This window comes from Rhinolophus ferrumequinum, chromosome 17, assembly GCF_004115265.2.
Source record: "Rhinolophus ferrumequinum isolate MPI-CBG mRhiFer1 chromosome 17, mRhiFer1_v1.p, whole genome shotgun sequence".
Lineage (NCBI taxonomy): Eukaryota > Metazoa > Chordata > Mammalia > Chiroptera > Rhinolophidae > Rhinolophus > Rhinolophus ferrumequinum.
Genome location: NC_046300.1, coordinates 37,847,434 through 37,870,236, shown reverse-complemented (window position 1 = coordinate 37,870,236; position 22,803 = coordinate 37,847,434). Strand labels below are relative to the sequence as shown.

Sequence of the window (22,803 nt, the reverse complement as noted above, 5' to 3'; positions counted from 1 at the left end):
TATTTTAAATTTTAATTACTCCAGATTACTCCTAGAAAGCTTATGGCAATTTACATTCCCATCAGCAATGTTTAAATGTGCTTGTCTCCACATGTATCATTGATTGGTCTTGTTAATGTTTGCCAATCTAATGAGTGAAAAATGGATTATTGTTTTAATTTCCTTCTTCATAACTATTAGTGAAATAAGCATTTTTAAATTTGGATTTTATCTTCCATTTAATTGCCTGCTTGTATACTTTGCCCATTTTTTAAAAAAACATTGAGCTATTTGGCTTTTTAAAAAATCTGTTTATGGAAACTCTCTTATGTTAGAGATACAATGTGTTTGCCATATGTTTTGTGTAGATATAGTCCATCTTTTGTTTTTTATACTTGTCTTATTGTGATGTCATGCAAAACTTTCAAAATGTTTATGGAGACAAACGTTTTTATTTTTTTTAAATAATTCTGGGCTTCTTGTCTTGCTGAAAATTCCGCTTCATGGGTTATATCACTATTCTTTAAAAAATTTTTTCTGGGGGCAGCTGGATGGCTCAGTTGGTTAGAGCATGAGCTCTCAACAACAAGGTTGCTGGTTCAATTCCCACATGGGATGGTGAGCTGTGTGTCCTGCAACTAAAGACTGAAAATGGCAACTGGAGTTAGAGCTGCGCTGTGCCCTCCACAACTAGATTGAAGGACAACTACCTGTAGCTGATGGGCCCTGGAGATACACACCGTTCCCCAATTAAAAAAAAAAATTAAAAAATAAATTTCTTCTAAGTTTTTGATTTGTGTATTTTATATCTTTAATTATTCTGGAATTTATTTTTGAATACAGCATGATTCTAGTTTTGATTTATTATGAAATCAATTAAACCAGGATCATTTATCAAATATTCTTTAATCACTGCCTTGTTTGCCACCTTTGCTTTATATTAGGTTCTATGTCTGGATTCTATCACAGACTACTCAACTACTTAGTTGCCCGAGCAGTAGTAGTAAGCTACAATAACTTACAAGTTTTGTTTTTTAATAAGTAAAATTCGAGTGTGCCACTAAGAAAGAGCGCCATGAAATTTCCTGGTTGAGGTCAAAGATAACAGGAGATAAGTTATGCGAAAAAGGCTGGGTAAACCTTAAGTCTCTGCAGACAAATGTTAGCTGTTGTCCCAAAAATGAAAACACAGAAAAAGAATCTTGCGCTTGGAAGGCAGTTATATAGATGATGTATTATGGAATTGTACACTTGAAGCCTATGTAATTTTACTAACCATTGTCACCCCAATAAATTTAATTAAAAAAAGAATTTTGGGCTCGGAAGGTTAGACTTTTGCTTTTATGACCATTAATAGTGCAGGGATTAAATGGCCAGGTGTCAGGAGCCGACCCAGCGTCCCCATCCCCAGAACTGGAGTGACAGAGGGGAAGGGCAATAAGCAAAGTGTTGCGCCCAGGAACCAAGGAATTTGTTGAAAAAACAGAACGGAATTAGGGAAACTGCAAAGAGAAGGCCAGCAAGGACACCCAGGAACAGAGGGGTCTCTCCATTAGTGTCTGTGAAAGTCGGGGCAGGTGGCGGGGTCTCTCCTGAAGGCGGTTTGCTGAGGTTCCCCATCCCGCGGTCCTCCGGCCACAGCAAAGGCTAGCTGAACAGCCACTCAGCAGCGCTGCTACTGAGTGGGCAGCCGGAGACTGCTTGCCAGCAGAGCCGCCGCTCTCCCTGCCCTGCCCGTCTTGTAGGGCTGTGGCGGCCTGTGCGGGTTCAGGGATTGGCTCCAGCGGCGCGCGGGGCGGAGCGAGGGCTGCTGGGAGGCCGGCCGGGGAGGCGCGCGCGCGCGCGGGCGCGGCCACGGCGGCGGCGGCGCGCGCGTGCTCCGTCGGTCGGTGCGGTGGTGGCGGAGGAACGGGCCATAGCCATGGGCGGCGGGCTGGTGTAGCGCCGCGTGGGGCAGGCGGGAGGTGACGGAGAGAGGCAGGATGGGGGCGCCGCAGCTGGACGGTCGTGGTGGTCTGGGCTGTTGACCGCGCACCCGGAGTCGGGAGCTGGTGGCGACGGAGCGCCGGGCAGGTGAGTGCGGCGACGCGGGACCCGGATATGCGGCGCGGCTGAGGGGCGGCGCGGTCGCGGCGGTCCGCTGAGGTGCCCCCGCGCGGGCCGGCGGCGCGCTCTTGCTGGCCACAGCCTGTGGTGCCGGCGACTTCGTGGTCCGCGCTTCGCTTCCTGCAGTCTCGGAGGACGCCCGCCCGTCGGCCCGCGGGGGCGCCTCGCTCGACTGCGGCCCTCCGGGGTTTCTCCAAGGTGAGCAGCGCTCCCCGGCCTCCCGCGGCAAGAGACGCAGCCGGCCACTCTGATCCGCCAGCGCTTTAGTTAGTTGCCTTCCCGAGGGGGCGAGGTGGTGTCCTCGCCCCCTGCGTCTGTGCGGACGCCCCCCGTTGCTTCCTGACCCTCTAGAGTCCTTTTGCGCAGGAGTGTATTTTAGAGGCGGGGATCCTGGACTGTTGGGTTATAGTCCTGTTTTCAAATACTAGCGCCGCTATTGACCACCCCTGGGGCCTTGGGCCAAAGTGTGCTGATTAGTTAATGGCAATAATATGTACTGGACAGGGTTGTTGTGATGATAGGACAGGACGGGGTGCAAGGCGGAACAGCAAGTGATCGGGAAATGGTAGGCAATTTGGAGCAACCCTGGTGCAGCATCTTTTCTTGTTGGCTGTTGGTAATTCCTGGCTGCGCGTGTACGTTTTGGGGGGGGCACATATTGCCGAATTACTCAGGTGTTGCAATAATCTCCACTGGAGCTGCTTAATATTAGAGTCTGTTATATTACAGTAGCCAGAACAGAATCCTGTAGTCTCTTTTTGGCTAAGGCTGCCTTGGAATATGCGTCTCAGGTACCGAGTAGGAATTGCTGCTGAAATAAAACCGAGCGAATTTAGGATTCACTTGGGATGGAAGATGGTGGGACTCATAAACTTGAGCGTTGCTATTTAAATAATCTTAAGTGACATTTAAACCCCGCCACTTGTTACAGAGTATACACTTGAAGAGTATGGAAACACTTTTTCTACATTGCTACATCCGAAGGGAGTGACAAGTGCTTTTGTAAACATTGTGGGCAGTGTTACTGTTTGGTGAAGTCATCGTAATTAAATTAGATGAGTAGTTATTTTGAAGCGCTGAATGGATGTTTGGAAATATGATTCCTAATTAAATCATCTCCAGCGAGTCAGAATTCTCAGCAGTTCATTAATCATTTGGGGATTTTTATGCTATGCTGTAAAATTTTTATGGTAAAAGCAGAACTGTTTAAGTCATGATAATGTAGCATAGGAGAGAGTGTTGGGGATAAAGATCTTAACCTAGTTTCAGGAGGCAAGTGTGGAACAAAGTAAAACTCTTACGCTTTAAAGCTGGAACTGGCATTCACGAAAACAAAAATGACGGAAACCAAAAAACTTTGTATTACTCTCCCTGGTTCACGCATTGATAAGGGTCTTCAACCTTCGGGTTGTTTTTTAGAAGTGAAAATTGAGTTCGGTTTTGATTTATTGCAGTTTTGCACCTCTTGCCGATTATTTCCTGCTTTTCTTAGTGACTCATCCATAAAGGCTTTAATCCAACCTGCTTTGTGCATATGAACAAAATACATAGAAAATAATTAAAAAATGAACTTTGTAATTTTAATTATGTTCTTTCTAAATTATGATCTTCCCTGTTATCTAACTTTAGACTGGTGATCCCAACAGTGGAAGCACTGTTAGCCACTGTGGAAAGGCTAGGGGGTCAGAAGTCACATCTTGATTGTAGGCCTCGATGTGGGTCTCCAATAACTGGAACTTTGGGGATGTCACTCAGTCTTTCTGGGCCTCATTTTTTTTATTTATGGAATTTGAGTATGTGTCACCAGCAGGTTGGGAGGCGGTAGTGGACTAAAGACTCATATAAAGGATATTCTAGGATATTGTACTTTTCCTTCTCTTCCTGAATTCAAACATTCCAAGCCTGCCCCTCTACTTTTTTCTACCTGTACACTCTCTGGGTGACCCTATCATGTATGGCCTGTGGTTTAAATTCTGTGTGCTGTTGACTCTCAGATTTTTATCTCCAGTTCTCAACTTCACATTTCTTTTACTTGACTACATATCTTTACTTCTTTTGTCTATAGGCATCTTAAACTTAACATGTTTAAAGTGAAGCTGTTGATTTCCATTCCTCAACTTATTCCTTCCCTAGCAGTCTCCATTTCATAAAAACACCTCTGTGCCCCACTCCTCCAACTCGCTTAAGTGAAAATCTGATGTCCATCCGTTTGTCTCATTGCTCTCCCACGCAAATGACAGCGCTTCAGCAAATTCTGTCAATTTTATCTGCAAAATATATCCCGAATATATTTAGTTTGTTTTTATTGCCATCACCCAGTTATTCCTGGGAAGTAGCTTCCTAACTGGTCTCCTTGCCTCTGGTCCTGCTTTCCTGTAGTCCATTTTCAAACAGCAAGCCGAATGATCTTTACTTACTTTCCTCCAGTAGCTTCTCATTACACTAAGAAGTAAATCCAAGCTCTTTACCTACATTAGCAGCTAATTATCTTGCTTATTTTCTTGTTTGTTTATGGTCTTTTCCCTCCAACAGACTATGAGCTCTCTGATGGCAGGGACCTTGTCTGTCTTCCCTGGGGTATTCTCAGTAATTAGAACAGTGCCTGGAACATTTAACTAATGTTGAATGAATGAATGTGTGAATGAAAAAAGTTATAATCGTATGATTCCAAGTATAACATGTACTAAACACACTTTACACTGTTTTTGATCACAGATTTGTGCAAATGAGTAAGTAATCAGAAGGCCTAGAGTTATTGTTAGATATCCTATTCCCTCAGTCTCCATTAACCTGCTGTACCTCCTGAAAAGGCTAAGCATGTAGACATTAAGCTATTGATAAGAAAACAAATGTGAATTTTGTTCATTTTGTTCTGGATCATTAGTATTTTTGCGCATAAGGAACCATACAAGCTTTCCAGCCTTGTTTTGTTCTTTTGAGGCATTGAATTTTGGCCTGTACTGGAGGGGATTGGTTCTAGAATGTGATAATTTGATCCAGACTACTAGATCAAATCTTGTAGGGTAGCAGTTGGAATTTTTACGGAGAGCAACTGTTTTTATTTCAATTACACTATTTTTTAAAAGAAATCTGAGACCTGTCTCACCCTACCTCCTGTGAATGTATACACATGTATGTATAAGTATGTGTCCTCTGAACCATTTGATTTGGAGTTATCATGGCTTACCATATCTTGGGGATAAATACCTATCATTTGGTTTCTATTAACTGTTCATTTGACAGCTTTGTCATGATGTAGAAAGAGGCAAATAGTTTAGGACTTTTTCCCCCCTGCCTGAGACTGAGTCTGTAGCCCTGAAAACTATCTAGCAGGTACGTGAACAAAGAATGGTATGGAAAAATTAGAAGTGTTCAATTCCATTGTCGAAGTTGAAATAAAGGAAAACTAAACATTGGAGGAGGAAATGCTAGACCAGAAGAACAATACTGACTGAACATTTCGTAGAAGAGAAGAAGGAACGTAAGGGAGAATATCATAAATTTTCAGGTTTCTGTGAGACAGCTTCTGTTCTCATTCCTCTTACTGTTCCTGCCCACCTCCCCCCAATTTTGACACTTGGATTTTTTTTTTCCCTCTGCCTCCATTCCCTGATCTATAAGGCCTATTTTCCTAAGGCGTGTCTATGAGCCTACAGTAGTCCAATGTTAGCTAGAACACATGTGAGAGAGGAAACTATCTTGAAGAGGCTTTTCTATTCTTATAATTAAGGTCCACTAATGGATTTTCCAGCTATTGCGTCCAGCTTTACCTTTTTGAGTGGCTTCAGACTGGTGCACTTCCCTTTTAAGTCGGTGTCCCATATAGTCCATGGTAGCTTTTATGTTTCTCCAGGTGAAATAATTCTGTGTCACAAGCTTCTAATTGAGAGAGGGAAAATGAAAGGGACTAGATAGATGTATGGTTGGGTATGTATAGTGTGTTAGCTACCAGTTGCTCAGATGAAGCAGACTGCATATTTCTAATTTAGACATGTGTTTTTTTTGAGTCAGTAGACTTATTTTCAGATGACTAAAGAGATTTCAATAAAAAACATTTCTAATTGGGGAGTGACATTGAATTTAAAAAATTTACATACAGTGAAGCTAACTTTTTTCATGTACAATCCTATGAGTTTTAACACATGCATATATTCTTGTAACTACCACAACTAACAGTATACAGAACAGTTCCATCACCCCAAAGAATTCTCCCATGTTACCATCTCCACCCCCCAAAAAATTCTTAACACTTGGACTTGTTTTTTAAAGAAAATTTCTCATGGGTAGAATATGTCAGAACTGGGATGAGTAGATAATTGATCAACCTAATTATTGGTTTTCTTTTAGAAATACAAATGAGAGAACTCCAGTCTTCAACAATGGGTGTACATTCAATAAAGTAAACTAATTAATCTTGTAGATGGAGGAGTGTTTATAAGGACTTTAAGTTAAAAAAAAATTATTGAGTAACTTTTGGAACCTGTCAAGTGAGACAAATCCCATAATATCAAGTTATAATAGGGACCTTCTAACAAATTTGGGGACTAAGTTTGTGATAAAATCATAGCAGATAATCATCACATATCCTCTCATCTCTCTTTAGTAAACCCAGGATTCCCATTTACTGATATTGCAGGGTAGAGATTAATTTTATTAATTTTATTCCGGAATGTAAGAGTTTTAGGTATTCAACTTTCTTAGGGATTGAGAGGAGGATATGTTACCTATATAGCCAAAGTGTTTTGCAAATGTAGTGTTCCATTACTCATTATCCTATTAACTTGGTTCCAGCCTAAAGCAGTTAATAATGTAGAAATTTAATCATTTCTTCAGAAAATTCACAAATCTTTCTCCTGAGTCCTGATTCCAGGATTTATCTATCTTCCCCCCACCTCTTCACCAAGAACATGTATGCAGGTTACCTGAGGTTATTATCAGTCGACCCTTTAACTGGGAGTATTTACTGCTGAAGTAAAGAATGTTAATCTGGACAGCCCCTTATATCCTGGTGTTATTGCTAGAGCCGGGTCTGTAGCCGGAATCCTACTAGTGCAAACCCAGGAGGGGCTGTGTGTCGCTGTGTCGCTGACCATGGAGCTTGTCCTCCTCTGTTGCTCCCGCCATTTGGGAGACCACCAGGCAAATGCTCGTTTTACCTCTAAGGGAAATGTGATCCTGATTATCCATGGCGCAGGAGGAGGATTATGTGGATTAAAAGAAATCTATGGGTAATCCAGGAGCTTTATTGAAACTGCAGTTTACCCACATTCCTGATCATAGTTTTTCCTTGTATTTCTAATAACTAACTTATAATATTTACTAATTTCATATCTATCTCCTTCTACCATTTAGAAGTAATGGCGGTTGTGAAGTAGAGAAAAAATGGGAGGGGTAAAGGAGTTAGATAATCATCAGGCATTGCCCCACATAATTTTGTGTTGACTGGGTGGTTTAACCACAATGCTTACTAGACCTTGAAGACCTAAATTCCATGAATTCCTTACCTGCTGAGCCACTGGTAGAAATTTGAGGTGACTGTCAACAGGAAGGTCAAACTCCATTTTGAGACGTTTGTACTTTACTAGTTTAAATGATTGAGCTTTTGTGAGTTAAATAAGATTTCAGATTGTCAGAATTTTAAATTTAATGCAATTGGAACTTTAATGTTTATTTAATAATTTAATCTATTGATTTGCACAGGAATTAAACTGAAGAACTGCTATTTGAAATAGAGATGCTCAGTTTTTGTAGCCAGGCTGCTACCGCGTTTTCCCTGAAAATAAGACCTAGCTGGACCATCAGCTCTAATGTGTCTTTTGGAGCCAAAATTAATATAAGACCCGGTTTTATATTATATTATACCTGGTATTATATTATATTATACCCGGTCTTATAAAGACCCGGTCTTATTTTACTTATAGTATTTATTTAATTACTATAAGTAAAATAAGACCGGGTCTTATATAAATTTTTGCTCCAAAAGATGCGTTAGAGCTGATGGTCTGGCTAGGTCTTATTTTTGGGGAAACACGGTAATACTGCCTCCGATAAGTTACATGTAGTTACACAGTAATTAATTTCTATTAAATAGTTGCGTTATGGCCATTTAAAATTGTTTACTTTTGAACTACTGATTTAGTGTAGGTCTTGTATTTGTGTTACCTGCCATTGAGTAGATTCTGACTCCTGGCAACCCCATGAATGATGTCTACAATGTCCTGTCTTGAACAGCCCTGCGTAACTCTTGTAGACTCATGCCTGTGGCTTCTTTTATGGAGTCAGTCCATCTCATATTTGGTCTCCCTCTTTTTCCTGCTGCCTTCTTTCACTCTCCCCTCCCCCAATTATTGTCTTTTCAAAAGAACCCTGCCTTCTCTTGATGTGCCAAACAAAGTAGGACAGCTTCAGTTTTGTCATTTTTGCCTCCAACGATGTTTCAGGCTTAATTTGCTCTAGGACCTACTTCCCGTATGTTCATCTTTTTGGCGGTCAGAGCTCTCCTTCAGCACCAGAGGGTCTTGTATTTAGGTACTATTAAAAAAATCAGTGTTTTCCTTTAGTTTTATAAATCATTACAGATGCCATTGTTGACTGAACAAAAATTATAATTTGTTAGCTAAAATTTATTTTTGCAGTTGTATATTTTCAAAAGTTAGGTTCCATATTTATCAGCTATATAGATGTCATTCCCCTTAATTAAGATTCATTATAGTTAATTTTTTGGGGGTGTCCTGGGGCAGAACCAGCTGGAATTCACTTAACATGCTTGTTGTTTTGTACGGTGAGCCTAAGGAAACATCTATAGGAGTAGATGGTTTGTTTTTGACAAGGTTTGATCAATTGAAATTGTTTCATTTTTGTTCTTTTGGTGGCTGTGGAAATACCACCTTTTCATTGGAAATCATTAGTTGTCTTAAACCTTGATATACTTCACTCACCACTCCATTATTAATATTTTTCCTAACTGAGAGGCATCTGGGTTTTAGGTACTCATTCTACCTCTAAGAACTACTATATATATAGCAATATATGTAGCAGCCCTTTTAGGTGTGTGTGTTTGTGTGTGTGTGTGTGTGTGTGTGTGTGTGCTTTTTCTTAGAGAGCTATATAGACCATACCAACCAGCAACAATAATTTTATGATTAACTTAATGAAGAATTCACTATCTTCTCCTTGAGCCCTAGACTGTTATTTTTTTTGTTTTGTTATTTTTTTGGGGGGAAGGAGAACAGGACTTTATTAGGGAACAGTGTGTACTTTCAGGACTTTTTTCCAAGTCAAGTTGTTGTCCTTTCAGTCTTAATTGTGGAGGGCACAGCTCAGCTCCAGGTCCAGTTGCCGTTTTCTAGTTGCAGGGGGCGCAGCCCACCATCCCTTGCGGGAGTCGAACTGGCAACCTTGTGGTTGAGAGGACACGCTCCAATCAACTGAGCCATTCGGGAGGCAGCTCAGCTCAAAGGAGCCGTGTTCAATCTTAGTTGCAGGTGGCAGAGCCACCATCCCTTGCGGGACTCGAGGAATTGAACTGGCAACGTTGTGGTTGAGAGCCCAGTGGCCCATGTGGGAATCGAACCGGCAGCCTTCGGAGTTAGGAGCATGGAGCTCTAATCGCCTGAGCCACCGGGCCAGCCCTAGACTATTATTTTTTTAATCAGTGATTTCTTTAATTCTGTGTATTCTGTGTATTGTTAACCTGCTTCCTTTTATGTCCTTTTGTCATTTAAAGTTGCAGCTGTCAATATAGCCTATTAGGAAAGCTCTGTGTGGCTTATATGTAATTGTAGACTTTAACAACAGTTAACATTAGATGCTTACTTATGTGTCAGTTTATACTATGTGTTCTTTCTATATTATTTCATTTTATCCTTCTAACAAACTTGTAATGAAGGTCTTAATGATTTTTTCATTTCAGAGATGAGGGAACTGAAACTTCGGGAAGATAACATGCCAAGTGGCACACAGCTTTTAAGTGGGAGAGTCAGGTTTCAAACTCAGGTCTGCCTGACTCTAGAATTTATGCTTTTAACGATTGTCTCACACAGTTCTTCCTTCCTTCCTTCCTTCCTTCCTTCCTTCCTTCCTTCCTTCCTTCCTTCCTTCCTTCCTTTCTTTTTAAAGATTTTTTTTTTTTTTTATTGGGGAAGGGGTACAGGACTTTATTGGGTAACAGTGTGTACTTCCAGGCCTTGTTTTCCAAGTCAAGTTGTTGTCCTTTCAATCTTAGTTGTGGAGGGCGCAGCTCAGCTCCAGGTCCAGTTGCTGTTGCTAGTTGCAGGGGTCACAGCCCACCATTACTTGGGGAACTCGAGGAATTGAACTGGCAACCTTGTGGTTGAGAGCCTGTGCTCCAACCAACTGAGCCATCCGGGAGGCAGCTCAGCTCAAGGTGCCATGTTCAATTTTAGTTGAAGGGGCGGAACCCACCATCCCTTGTGGGACTCGAGGAATCGAACTGGCAACCTTGTGGTTGAGAGCTCACTGGCCCATGTGGGAATTGAACTGGCAGCCTTCAGAGTTAGCATGGAGCTCTAACCACCTGAGCCACTGAGCAGGCCGACAGTTCTTTATTTTTTAGGTCTTTCAGCGGAAGGTTGAAAGAGATTATTATGTAAGTTTAAAGGTTTAATTTTTTTTAGTATAATAATCACCACCTTTATTTCAGTACCTGTGTGTTTGAAAACAGAAAACAATTTTCCAGTTGTTTAACCTTTAACTTTCTTTCTCTCACTACTCCTAAACAAATTTATATAGCTATAGTCCAGTTTTATGGGTAAGTATTAAGAGTTAAACAATGAATTATTAATAGTTATTTGATGTAGTATGCTTTTGTTTTGAATGTACGATAAGCTTTTCCTTTTGCCTTGGCTTTACAATTAGAAAGACTGTGGTTTTGTGGTATGTCATATATAGGCAACTAACAAAAGTGCTTAATGTGTGACCTAGTATAGTTAGATGTTCTAGAAAGCTTGTGAAAATCATCTTTACAGAGTTTTCAAATAAAAAAAATCTCAAAATATTTTCTTCCCCCTCTGCTCAGGTGGGTGGCATATTGAAATGTGTTGCTAAGCTTGATCCTAAAGTATTGGGAGTAGAGGAAGGAAGACATAAATTTACTTATGAATAAATGAACCAGCAGACTACAGTTATTATCTTTAACTTAAAAAATGAATAGAGAAGCATTATGCTCTTTGGCCTCCCCCTCATATTCACATGAGAAAGGAATATGAGCATTAAATTACGTCTAGTACCATTAATAGTAATACTCAGGCACAAAGACAGAGATGCGTAGGACGTACAGGAGGTTTTCTGCTTAAAGAGCTCACACCAGTGGGTGAGCGAGCCACTAATTTTCAATTAAGTTATAAGCAATGGTTTCTATAGGTGAGGCCTGTATAGTTATAAAATTAAAAGTATTATTCTTCATTACTGGCTGTGGAGACTTAAAGCCACTGAAGTATTATCCATTTTGAAAATGAACTATTTAATAAATTAGAGAAGTTTTGCACTTGATTACATTTAGTTGTATGCTAAACTTTGGATCTTATTTCAGTAAAGGAAAAATTTTTTTAAGGAGTCCAATCCTTTTTGAAGTCTTCATAAATTATTGACAGTGTCAGTAATGTTTCCTTTAAAATGTAATCTCAAAAAGTAGCATTTTTTGTGTGGATTTACATACTTTAAGAAAAACCCAAATTATTTTAAGTGACAACAAAGTAACTTCTACCTATCAACTTGGCAAGGATAAAGTATTTTAATACTTCTGAATAGGACTGGGAAACATATTTTCATACATTGTTCCTGAAAGTATAAATTGGTACAACTTCTAAGGAAGGCAATGTAGCAATATCAAAATTATGAATGCACATACCATTACCCATTAATTCTTTTTGTAGGAATTATCCTATAGTTATACTCACACATGTGCAAAATGATGCATGTACAAGGTTACTTATTGCACTCTTGTTTATAATAGCAAAATTCTTGAAGTAACTTAAATGTTCCTTAGTAGGGGGATTGACTTTTAGAAGGTAAGATTGAATGCTCTGTTGCTCTAAACCAGAATGAGGAAAGTTTTTATGTAGTGATGTGGAATGATTTCACCACATTAATGGGTAAAGTTAAAAAAAAAAAAATGTGTGGTCACAGTATGTGTAGAATTCTACCATTACTGTTTTTTTAAAAAGAGGGCAGTAGAATATATGTATTTGATTGCTTATAAGTGCATTATTTTTTAAAGGAAAACCAACATACTGGTATATGTTGGTTGCCTCTGGGAAGAGGATCCTAGATTAACTGAGGGAATTGGGTGGTAGGGAGATTTTATTGTATATCCTTTTGTGTTTATGAATTTTGAATAGCATTCACCAAAAGAGGTGAATATAATAAATACATATAATTAAAAAGTAAAGAAATTCAACTATTTAGAAGATTAAAAAGATAACCTATGGGTATTACAATATTAAACAAACTGGACACTAAATTTCAATGTTTAATTAGTGTCAGTTGGGGAAGAGCTATGTGGAAATTCAGGGGATACCTAAGAGACACGAATGTGGTTGGAGAAATAGAATAATTATTATTTAATTGTCTCATAGACTCTCAGAATTTAAGAAGAGACTTAGGAATTACTTAGTTGCTAAACTAGGAAAATGGGTCTCTTGGGTCTCTTTAGTGTTCAGGATAAATAGTTCCAGTCTTCTGTGTTTCCACTTACAGAGTTTCAGTCCCTGGAACTGTCTTTGGGAAGAAGATGGAGACATGAGAATGGATGATAGTGCCATCACATGGTTTTAGACACGTTTTTCACTCAGCTACAGAGTAGTTGCTTAATGGATACTGTGTCAAGGTAGAGGGCGGGTCCAACATTGAAAGATAATTTTTGCATTTAACTTTTTTTTGTTTTCAAGTAGATACTACATTTAAAATTTGAAAGTACCAAAAGCTTTCTTCCTCCAGCCATGTAGTTATCTTCCCCACAGGCAACCAAAATCACCAGTTTCTCATGTATCCTTCAGAGAGATTTTTTTCTTTTTTTTTTATTAGTTTCACGTGTACAAAAAAATATGATTAGACCCACATTTACACCCCTCACAAAGTGATAACCCCACCAAGTCTACTACCCCTCTGACACCGTACATAGCTATTACAGTGCCATTGACTATATTCTCTCTGTTGTATTTTACATCCTGTGACTATATATATTTATGTAGTTGATATATATGTATATATATATAAATTATAGTTGACATTCAATATTATTTTATACTAATTTCAGATGTGTCGTGCAGTGGTTAGGCCTGTATATAATTTATGCTGTGGTTCCCCCTCCCCCCATATAAGTTTATTGCCCATCTGGCACCATACATGGTTTTTACAACATTATTAACTACATTTCCCATACTGTATTTCACTTCCCTGTGACCATTTTGTGGCTACCAATTTGTATTTCTTAATCTCTTCATCTTTCTCACCCATTCCCCACAACCCCTCGATTTTTTACTTTTTCAAATAAATGTATACCTGTGTGTATATTCTACTCTTCTACCCATTATTTAAATACATGTGTATATACTCGTATGCATATATATATACATATATGTGTATATATATATATATATATATATATGTTGGTATAGACTACACACGTTTATGTACATTCTTTTTTCTTTTTTAATTTTACTGGGGAATATTGGGGGACAGTGTGTTTCTCCAGGGCCCATCAGCTCCAGGTAATTGTCCTTCAATCTAGCTGTGGAGGGCACAGCTCAGCTCCAAGTCCTGTGCCATTTTTAATTGTTAGTTGCAGGGGGCGCAGCCCACCATCCCATCGGGGAATTGAACCAGCAACCTTGTTGAGAGCTTGAGCTCTAACCGTCTGAGCCATCCAGCCGCCCCTCTGGCAGCTCAGCGGCAGTTTGTTGTCTTCAGTCTAGTTGTGGAGGGTGCAGCTCACTGGCCCATGTGGGAATTGAACTGGCAATCCTGCCATTCAGAGCTTGTGCTCTAACTAAGCCATCCAGCCGCCCCATATACATTACTTTTTATCTATCTATCTATCTATCTATCTATCTATCTATCTATCTATCTATCTATCTATCTATCTCCCCTTCTTCCGTCTCTCCCCCTCTCCACTCCCATTAAAGTCTAGTTTCTCTCCACTCCCGTTTCTCAGTCTAGTTGTGCAGGACACAGCTCCCTGGCCCGTGCTCGTATTACGAGCCTTGTGCTCCTCCCTGCTGAGGCAGTCGGTTGGCTGCTCACAGAGGCTCTCGCAGGCTGCTGGCCGGTTACGGCAGCCCAGCTCCCGGGAGAGCCGTTGTTCACAATCTTAGCTGTAGAGGGTGCAGCATGTGGGAATCGAACTGGCGACCTCAGCGTTAGGAGCACGGTGCTCCAACCACCTGAGCCACTGGGCTGACGCCCCTTTTTTGATAATTTTATAAACCAGTGAAGAAGTACTTGTAAAATTTTCAGATGATGTAACTGGGAGTTGTAGCTGAGATTAATTCTGTATATGAAATAGTAGGATCTAAGTTGTTAGAGAGTTCTGTAGACCAAACAAAATAAAAATTATCACTTAACAGTTAACTTTTTATTTTAAAGTTCCAAAAGTTATTCTCTCGAACATGGCAGAGAGATTTTTCTTTCCTTTTCTCCTTTTTTATCCTCCTTTCCCTTCTTCCATTCCATATGTATGTCTTTCCAATTTTGTTTCCATATTTGTTATGTATATTTTTAAAAAACAAAATTAGGAACATATTATCTATAATTCTGCCACCAACCTCTTTTCTTAATATAGTAACATTTTTTAGGTTAGTAAATATTCTTTTACATGATTTTTTAATGTCTATTAAGTGTTCTATCACATGGATGTAATGCAATTTAATCTTTATTTATTTATTTATTTATTTATTTATTTATTTATTTATTTATTTTGATTTTATTAGGGAAGGGGAACAGGACTTTATTGGGGAACAGTGTGTACTTCCAGGAGTTTTCCCAAGTCAAGTTGTTGTCCTTTCAGTCTTAGTTGTGGAGGGCACAGCTCAGCTCCAAGTCCAGTTGCTGTTGCTAGTTGCAGGGGGCGCAGCCCACCATCCCTTACGGGAGTCAAGCCGGCAACCTTGTGGTTGAGAGGATGTGCTCCAATCAACTGAGCCATCCGGGAGCTCAGCGGCAGCTCAGCTCAAGGTGCTGTGTTCAGTCTTAGTTGCAGGGGGCGGAGCCCACCATCCCTTGTGGAAGTCGAACCGGCAACCTTCTGGTTGAGAGCCCACTGGTCCATGTGGGAATCGAACCGGCAGCCTTCGGCGCTAGGAGCACAGAGCTCCAACCACCTGAGCCACTGGGCTGGCCCCAGTACTTCCTTTTCTTGCTGAATAATTCTGTTTCCTTTTTCAATTCCGTTAATAAATGTGTTTCACTATGTATTAGGGCTGTTAATTAGGATATTATTCTTGCCCTAGGTTTGCTTTCTGTATATTACCTGGTTCTTGACATTTTGCTGCGTATTTGTTCATCTTTAAGAGTATTGGCATAGAGAAGAAAAAGATGTGAACCTCAAAGCAGGCAGTTTAGCTGTTTGTTAGTATCATTGGCAAGAGTTTTATTTTAAAGGAGTTTTGAACTATAGATAAAATTAAGTGAAAGTTGGAAATTGCTCAAAGATTTTACTTTTCATGTTTTTCCTCAACCCCTGTTATATAATATCTGTATTTGAACCTAAATTAAGGAGAAAGGTAATAGAGCTGATGTAGAGCTGGAGTGTTGGGATATAGACAATTTCATATTCTGAGCACTCCTATCCTAAAACCCAGTCCAGACTCGTCTCCAACAAAGTTTCCAACTAGTCTCCAACACCTTAAGTTGCCTTTCTTTAATCTTAGGTATGTGATTTGTAGTGTATATATTTTAAAGAATGATTTCTCAACTAATCAGGCTTGAAGGAACATTTAACTCTCGTGTGTTACCTTTTATAAAGAGATTGGTTCCTGAAATGTTTTGTTTGCTTTTTGGCTCTGATTTTTTTTTCATGACTATATAGGAGGCCCCCCCATAAGTATTTTAAGATCTTTTAAATGCACATGGGAAGCATCTCTTTAGTCTGATGATTGATGTCTCTATGCTGAATTTTCAGGAGATAGAACTGGTATGCTAAGAATTCATGAGTAGGCTTACTTGTTTTACTGCATCACTACTCAAAAATATGATTCTTGTGCTGACTGCCACGCCCACGATGGTATCCTACAGAAATTGAGAATTGATAAGAAAATGTGGCCTTGTAGTTTATCTTTTATTTTTCTGTTGTTGTTATTGTATTTTAGGAATCTATTGGATTACTATAACTTGGGGTGAAAACCCACTAGTTCTTCACTACTGACAGCTTGAAAAGCACAGAAGACTGAAATGTCCAGGCTCTCTAGCTTTAGGGAGCCTGTAGCTCAGTGGGTTTAGGTTTTCAGGCTTTTTTTTAAATTGAGATTTTGATGGAGATAATTGTAGATTCATGTGCAGCTGTATTAAATAATACAGAAAATTCTTTGTATTCTTGACTGGGTGTCCTCCAGTGGTAACATTTTGTAAAACTAATATAGTATCACAACCAGGATATTGACATTTATACAATCCACTGACATTATTCATATTTCCTCAGTTTTACTTAACACATGTGTGTGTGTGTGTGTGTGTGTATTACGTTCTATACAATTTTATCACCTGTGTAGGTTTTTGTCTGCACCACCGCAGTCAGATACTGAACTGTTCCAACAGCACCAGGATGTGTTGTGTTGCATGTTTATAACCACGCCTACCTCTAGCACGCACCTCTCCCGCCTTCCCCTCCCCTCTGTGGTCTATAACTCCTGGTAACCACTAATCTATCCTCTATTTTGTCATTTTAAAACTGTCATAATAATGGAATCATGCAGTTTATAATCTTTTAAGATGGTCTTTTTTCATTTGGCATAATTCCCCGAAGTTTGTCCAGGCGTAGTATGTATTAACAGTTCGTTTCTTTTTATTGCGGAGTACAACTCCATGATATAGATGAACCAGTTTGTTTAACCATTCACCTGTTGAAAGATTTGGATTGTTTTTAGTTTTTGGCCGTTACAAATAAAGCAAGTATGAACATTTAGTTTTTGTGTGAACACAGGTTTTTGTGTGAACATACGTTTTTGTTTCTTTGGGCTAAATGCCCAAGAGTGCAGTTGCTGAGTTTTATGGTAATTGTGTGTTTAATTTTATAAGAAACTGCCAACAGTCCCTTTTATAACACAAGGAGAAACAGAGAAGCCTTATACAAACAGATGCTAGCTACAGTTTTGTCAACAGATGCTCGCTGAGCTGCTGTTCTGGTGAAGTAAGCGTGGAGTCCCACCTGATTGAGTATCGCCCAGGGACTGTGCCAGCCTTGTCTGCGCTCTTCAACCACCTGGAACTGAGGGCTAGACTGGTGCAGTGACTTTAAGTTTTTTTAAAGAAAGAAGATTTAGAAGTGATGTTAGGCTTGTTATGGGCAAAGCTGGTATTGGAACTCAGGTTTCTTGATTCCTAGTTTTTTGTTGTTTTTGTAAATTAGAGTTAAGTCATGCTTTCATGTGTATTGTTTGAATGGTTAAATAGTCCTCCAAGTTTTGTTATGAAAAACAATAGTATTCTGCTGTTCCACTCCCTCCTAAAGTAATTGTATTAGAGCATTTACTTATATATTATTTTGTACTAAATTATGTTCCTTTTATTTATCCTTTATAACATAGTTAGGACTCTACATAACATATACATATATGTAATTATTTAAAATTATGTTTAGTTCGTATTATCTATAAGTTTTATTTTAGAACAGTAAAGGGGATGTTATGAAATATTTGTTGTTTTAGAAAAGGGAGTATTGGGTCTGACATGGCTGAGAACACCTAGGATAGTAGGGTGTGGTCGTGTAGCACGTGGGAAAACTCTTTGGTGGGAGGGAGCCTGGCATCTTGGAGAAACTGAAAGGAAGCCATATATAGCTTGAGAGGAGAGACGAAGGGCTCGAGTGCGTAGATAAAGGATGTGTGGGATGAGCCCAGGAGGGCGGCAGGGGCCATGCAGGACCTTGTGAGAAGGCTGGAGAGTGGTTTGACTAGAACAAAAGCTGAGGGATTGTGAGGTGTAGACTCTGCTTGACCACGTGGAATTTATAGTTGAAATGGACTTTAAAGATCATATAACTGAACCATCCCATTTTCCAAATAATAAAATGGAAGTTAAGGGAACTTTCCCAATGTTAAACAATTAGTGGATGAGCTGAACTAAACTTGATGGTGCTAATTCATTGTTTACACTGACTGCCAGGCAGAGGCATTAAATTTTAGGTAGTTGGGTTTTGATCAAGAGAATTCCAAGATGGAGATGGCTGGCTGGCTGTGTTTAGGCAGTGGTAATGGAAAGCTACAAAGTCAAGGTCCCGTGATTTTATGCTCTGGTTAAAGTAAGTCACAAATACTATTTCTTATCTTGACTTAACGCTCAGTTTAATAGTTTTTTTTGTGTTAGTGTGCTTGTCTCCCCTTTTAGATTGCATGCCTTCACTTTTTACTTCCTATACATTCTGGCTCAATACTTGATTCATAAGTCATGAGTTTTAAATGTAAGTTCCCCCAAGTGAATTGGTCCACCAGCTTTCTTGAATCTTCATTTCATCTTTCTGTATGGACTTCTTTTCTAAGCCTTTTTTAAAACAAAAACAAAAACTTTATTTCTTTCTTTATTTATTTGTGTTTTTCCAGGACCCATCAGCTCCAAGTCAAGTAGTTGTTTCAATCTAGTTGTGGAGGGAGCAGCTCACAATGGCCTATGTGAGGCTCGATCCTGCAACCTTGTTGTTAAGAGCACCGTGCTCTAACTGACTGAGCTAACCGGCCGCCCCCTGCATTGACTTTTTACCTGGTGATGTATTTTGCTTTAGTAGACTTACAGTTTCCTGCAGAGATTAGTTCATTCTCTGTATAGCAAAGCTCTTCTCCAGCAACATACTTTGTACTTTTAAGTAATACTGAAAATAAGGAAATAAATAGGAGATAAATAGGAGCTGTGGTTTAGATCTTGTTCAGAAGATTATTAAAAAAAAAAAAAGATTATATGTACTTAATTGTCTAGTATTAGTCATGGATTGGTCCTAACGTGGTGTATTATCTGCTCTCCCAGGTCAGGTGAATAAGCTCTCGAGTCCCTGGTACCATTTGGTGACTCACAGTAAGGGCAGGCCCATTGTTACTAGCAAGTAAATAAGTCTCCAAGGAGACTTACCACCTTCTGGTTTTTAACTATTTTACTTAAATTTATATTTTTAATAGTTGACACATGCATATTATGTAAAATACTTTTGTCAGGAAACTGGATCTGTGGGTGTTTGTTTACAATCTAAGATGTCTTATAGGATCTGCTTTCCTTGTTCCCTCAGGGTTGAACTTTGAAAAGGTCTAATCTAGTGTGCTTACGCCAGATCTGAATGTATCCTTTATTCTACTTCTGGCATTCCTATGAATTTATCGTGATTTTTCTTTCATACACTTCTATTAGCTATGGTGGAGAATCGGCTATGGTGTTATCTGGTTCATTCATATGTACCTTTCTACAGTAGGGTGTGTGAATATTTTCCTATAGTTACCATTTTATTCATGAAATGTTTATTGAGAGCATATATGCTATATGCTTTATGAGGCACAGGGATGCAAAGTTGAAGAAGGTTCATGGCTTACAGCTTTAAGGAACTTGAAGAGAGAAAACGAACAGGTAATTCGGATACTGTGTGGTAAGTGCAAATGATAGAGCCTATCCAGGGTATTGTGGGAGCACAGAATGGAGCAGTGGATTTCCAAGTGTGGTCGGGGGCCTCCTGGAGGCCCCTGAGCTCTTTCTCAGAGATCTGCAAGGTCAAATCTATTTTCATAACATAAGACATTTACTTTTTTTGCTCTTAGTTGCTTACAAATATATGATGGTTTTCCAGAGGCGGTGTAACTTGTGATATCACAGTAGGTTGAAGGTGGAAGCAGACAGATGAGAATTTGCTGTTTTCTCTTAAGCCTGACATTAAGGAGATTTGCAGAAATGTAAAACAGTATGACTCTTCTCACTAAAGGTTTTGTTTTCAAAGATTTTTTTTTAACTTTTATTTATTTAAGTGTGTTTTTCCAGGACCCGTCAGCTCTAAGTCAGGTAGTTGTTTCAATCTTGTTGTGGAGGGTGCAGCTCACAGTGGCTCATGTGGGAATCGAACCTGCAACTTTTTTGTTAAGAGCACTGCACTCTTACCAGTTGAGCTAACTGGCCGCCCCTGAAAGATATGGTTTTTAAAACTAAAATATGCTTAAAAGTGTTTTTTTTAAGTAACCATTACACAGGCTTATTATTTCTTACATGAAAAACCATAAAATTCATTTTTAATTTCAAATTCAGTAATTATTGATAGATATAACTTATATAGGAAGGTAAAAGCTTTTGAGTCCTCAGTAATTTTTAAGAGTGTGAAGGGGTCCTTAAACCAAAAAGTTTGAGAACCGCTGGACTAGAAATTTCTAAACTGGTCCTTAGGAGAAAGGTAGTCAAGGAAGTATTCCTGTAGGAGTTGATATCAGGGCTTAATTACAGGTGTTTAAGTAACTGAGCTGGAATGTAAAGTGAGGGAGTTTCAGAAGATAGGAAGAGGTGGATCACAGAAGGTCTTGTATTCTAGACTGAGAAGTTGGTTCCAGCTCCTATAGTCAGAAATAACGAGTTTCTAAAGTGTGTTAATTTCTACTCTTATGTAGTACTGTTGGAAGCTATTTTACTTTATAGGAGTATGTATTTTTAAATGTAAAGAGGTTAGAAGATTGTGTTTCTGATTTTGTGTGATTTGCTAAGTTTGCAATCAACATTTTATCAAAGGGTATTCTATATACCACTATTAGCATTGACAACATAGGAATAATCTGTGGCTTCAACTCCTCTTACTACCTAAAAGAAATCATTGTATTTCCTGTAAAATGTAGGTTTCAAGTAACCATTTGTCAGTGATACCAGATTCTCGTAAATTGTTTTTAATGTGCTGATTATGGTTATAAGCTACTACTGACAAAGACTTTTTTCTGAATCTGGAGGTTAAGTTGATAGGAAAATGCAGATCCTATCATTCAAATAGAAGGCCAATGAGAAAATATTAGTAAAGCACATATCCAATAAGGAATATATATATAAAGAACATTTACAAGTCAATAATAAAAATTTATATAATCCAATTTAAAATTTGGCAAAGTGTTTAAACATTTTCCAAGGAAGACGTACAAATGACTAATAAGCACATGATCAGTTGCGCAACATCATTCGTTATTAGGGAAATGCACATCAAAACCATAATGAGTTAACCACTTCACACTGCTAAGATGGTTATAATCCAAAGATGGACAATAAGAAGTGTTGTGTGTGGAGTTGGAACCTTCATACATTGCTGGTTGGGTTTGAAAATAGTGTAGCCACTTTGGATAAGCAGTGTGTCAATTCCTCAAAAAGTTAAACTAGAGTTACCATATGACCCAGCAATTCTACTACTACCGTGTTTCCCCGAAAATAAGACCTAGCCGGACCATCAGCTCTAATGCGTCTTTTAGAGCAAAAATTAACATAAGACCCGGTCTTATTTTACTATAGTATAATATTTCAAACTTACAGAAAAGTTTAAAAAGTAGTTAAAGTTGTATGGATTAAAAGCTGTCCTCAAAACTCCCTATTTTCCAATGGAAGAACCAACATGTAAATAATAAATGAGGATTGTAAGTACTAATAAGCATTATGAAGGTGTTCAAATGGTAGAAAATGTCAATGTAAGATTGTCCAAACCTGTAGAGAATTTTTATAAAAATTTGTTTGAGCCAAACAGGATACTCCTGGAAGCCAGATCTCAACAGACTGAGAAAAGTGCTTCTTGGAATGATAGTTTGCATCTTCTTTTGTGCATTTGGAATTAAGGAGGGAAAGTAAGGAAGATTACATGAAGGTCAGAGAAAGCAAGATGGGGATTGGATTAGAGGATAGTTAACAAGATTATGTTCTCTCTTGAGTGTGGTCTCTTGTCTGAAAAGAGGCACTTGAAAGGTGTGTTATAATCTAGGTTCACAAAAACAATAGAAGGGGCTTGCTTAAAGCAAAGATAAACCTTTTACTAAAGAAGTTATATGTCTGGGGCAAGACTCCCCACCATGATCTGCCCAGTTAGGAATTTTTGATTAGATCACCCTGTGAGGTCACTTTTGTCATTTTTTTTTGTAGAACCCCTTTGTCATCTAGAAGAATGACCCAGGTGATACACAGAAAACCTCTTAAAAGAGGTAACTTTTGAGTTGAGAAATGAATGTTAGAAGGTGGTAAACGATCTGGGGCAGAACATTCCAAGTTGAAAGAAAAGCAGGTACAAAAAGCCCTAAGGTAGGAACACAGTATGTGAGGAACAGAAAGCAAAACCAGTATGGTCAGAGAGTAGTGAATGAGTAAGAGTGGAAGATGAGGTCAGAAGTAGATAGATACCAGATTATGTACGGTCTTGTAGGGCATAGCTGCAACTCAGGATTACAATGGGAAGCTTTTGGAAAGTTTTAAGCAAGGAATTGGAGTGATCTAAATTATTCTGTACCAGGTACATTCTAATTGCTGTGGCACAGATGATTGTAGAGAGGCTAGAGTGGAGGCAGAGAGACTGAT

At 39.0% G+C, this 22,803-nt stretch overlaps 1 protein-coding gene across 3 annotated transcripts in view; it reads left to right on the top strand.

Annotated features, from left to right (window-relative positions):
- Positions 1–1,852: 1,852 nt before the first annotated feature.
- PIK3CB (phosphatidylinositol-4,5-bisphosphate 3-kinase catalytic subunit beta) overlaps positions 1,853–22,803 on the top strand; it is a 161,018-nt gene continuing 140,067 nt past the window's right edge. For 2 of the 3 annotated variants that reach the window (XM_033132718.1, XM_033132716.1), the window contains exon 1: positions 1,853–2,052. The gene's annotated coding sequence lies outside the window, so the exon portion shown is untranslated. Of the gene's footprint in view, positions 2,053–2,165; positions 2,284–22,803 lie in introns of those variants that run through there. The other variant, XM_033132717.1, reaches the window with a different exon arrangement.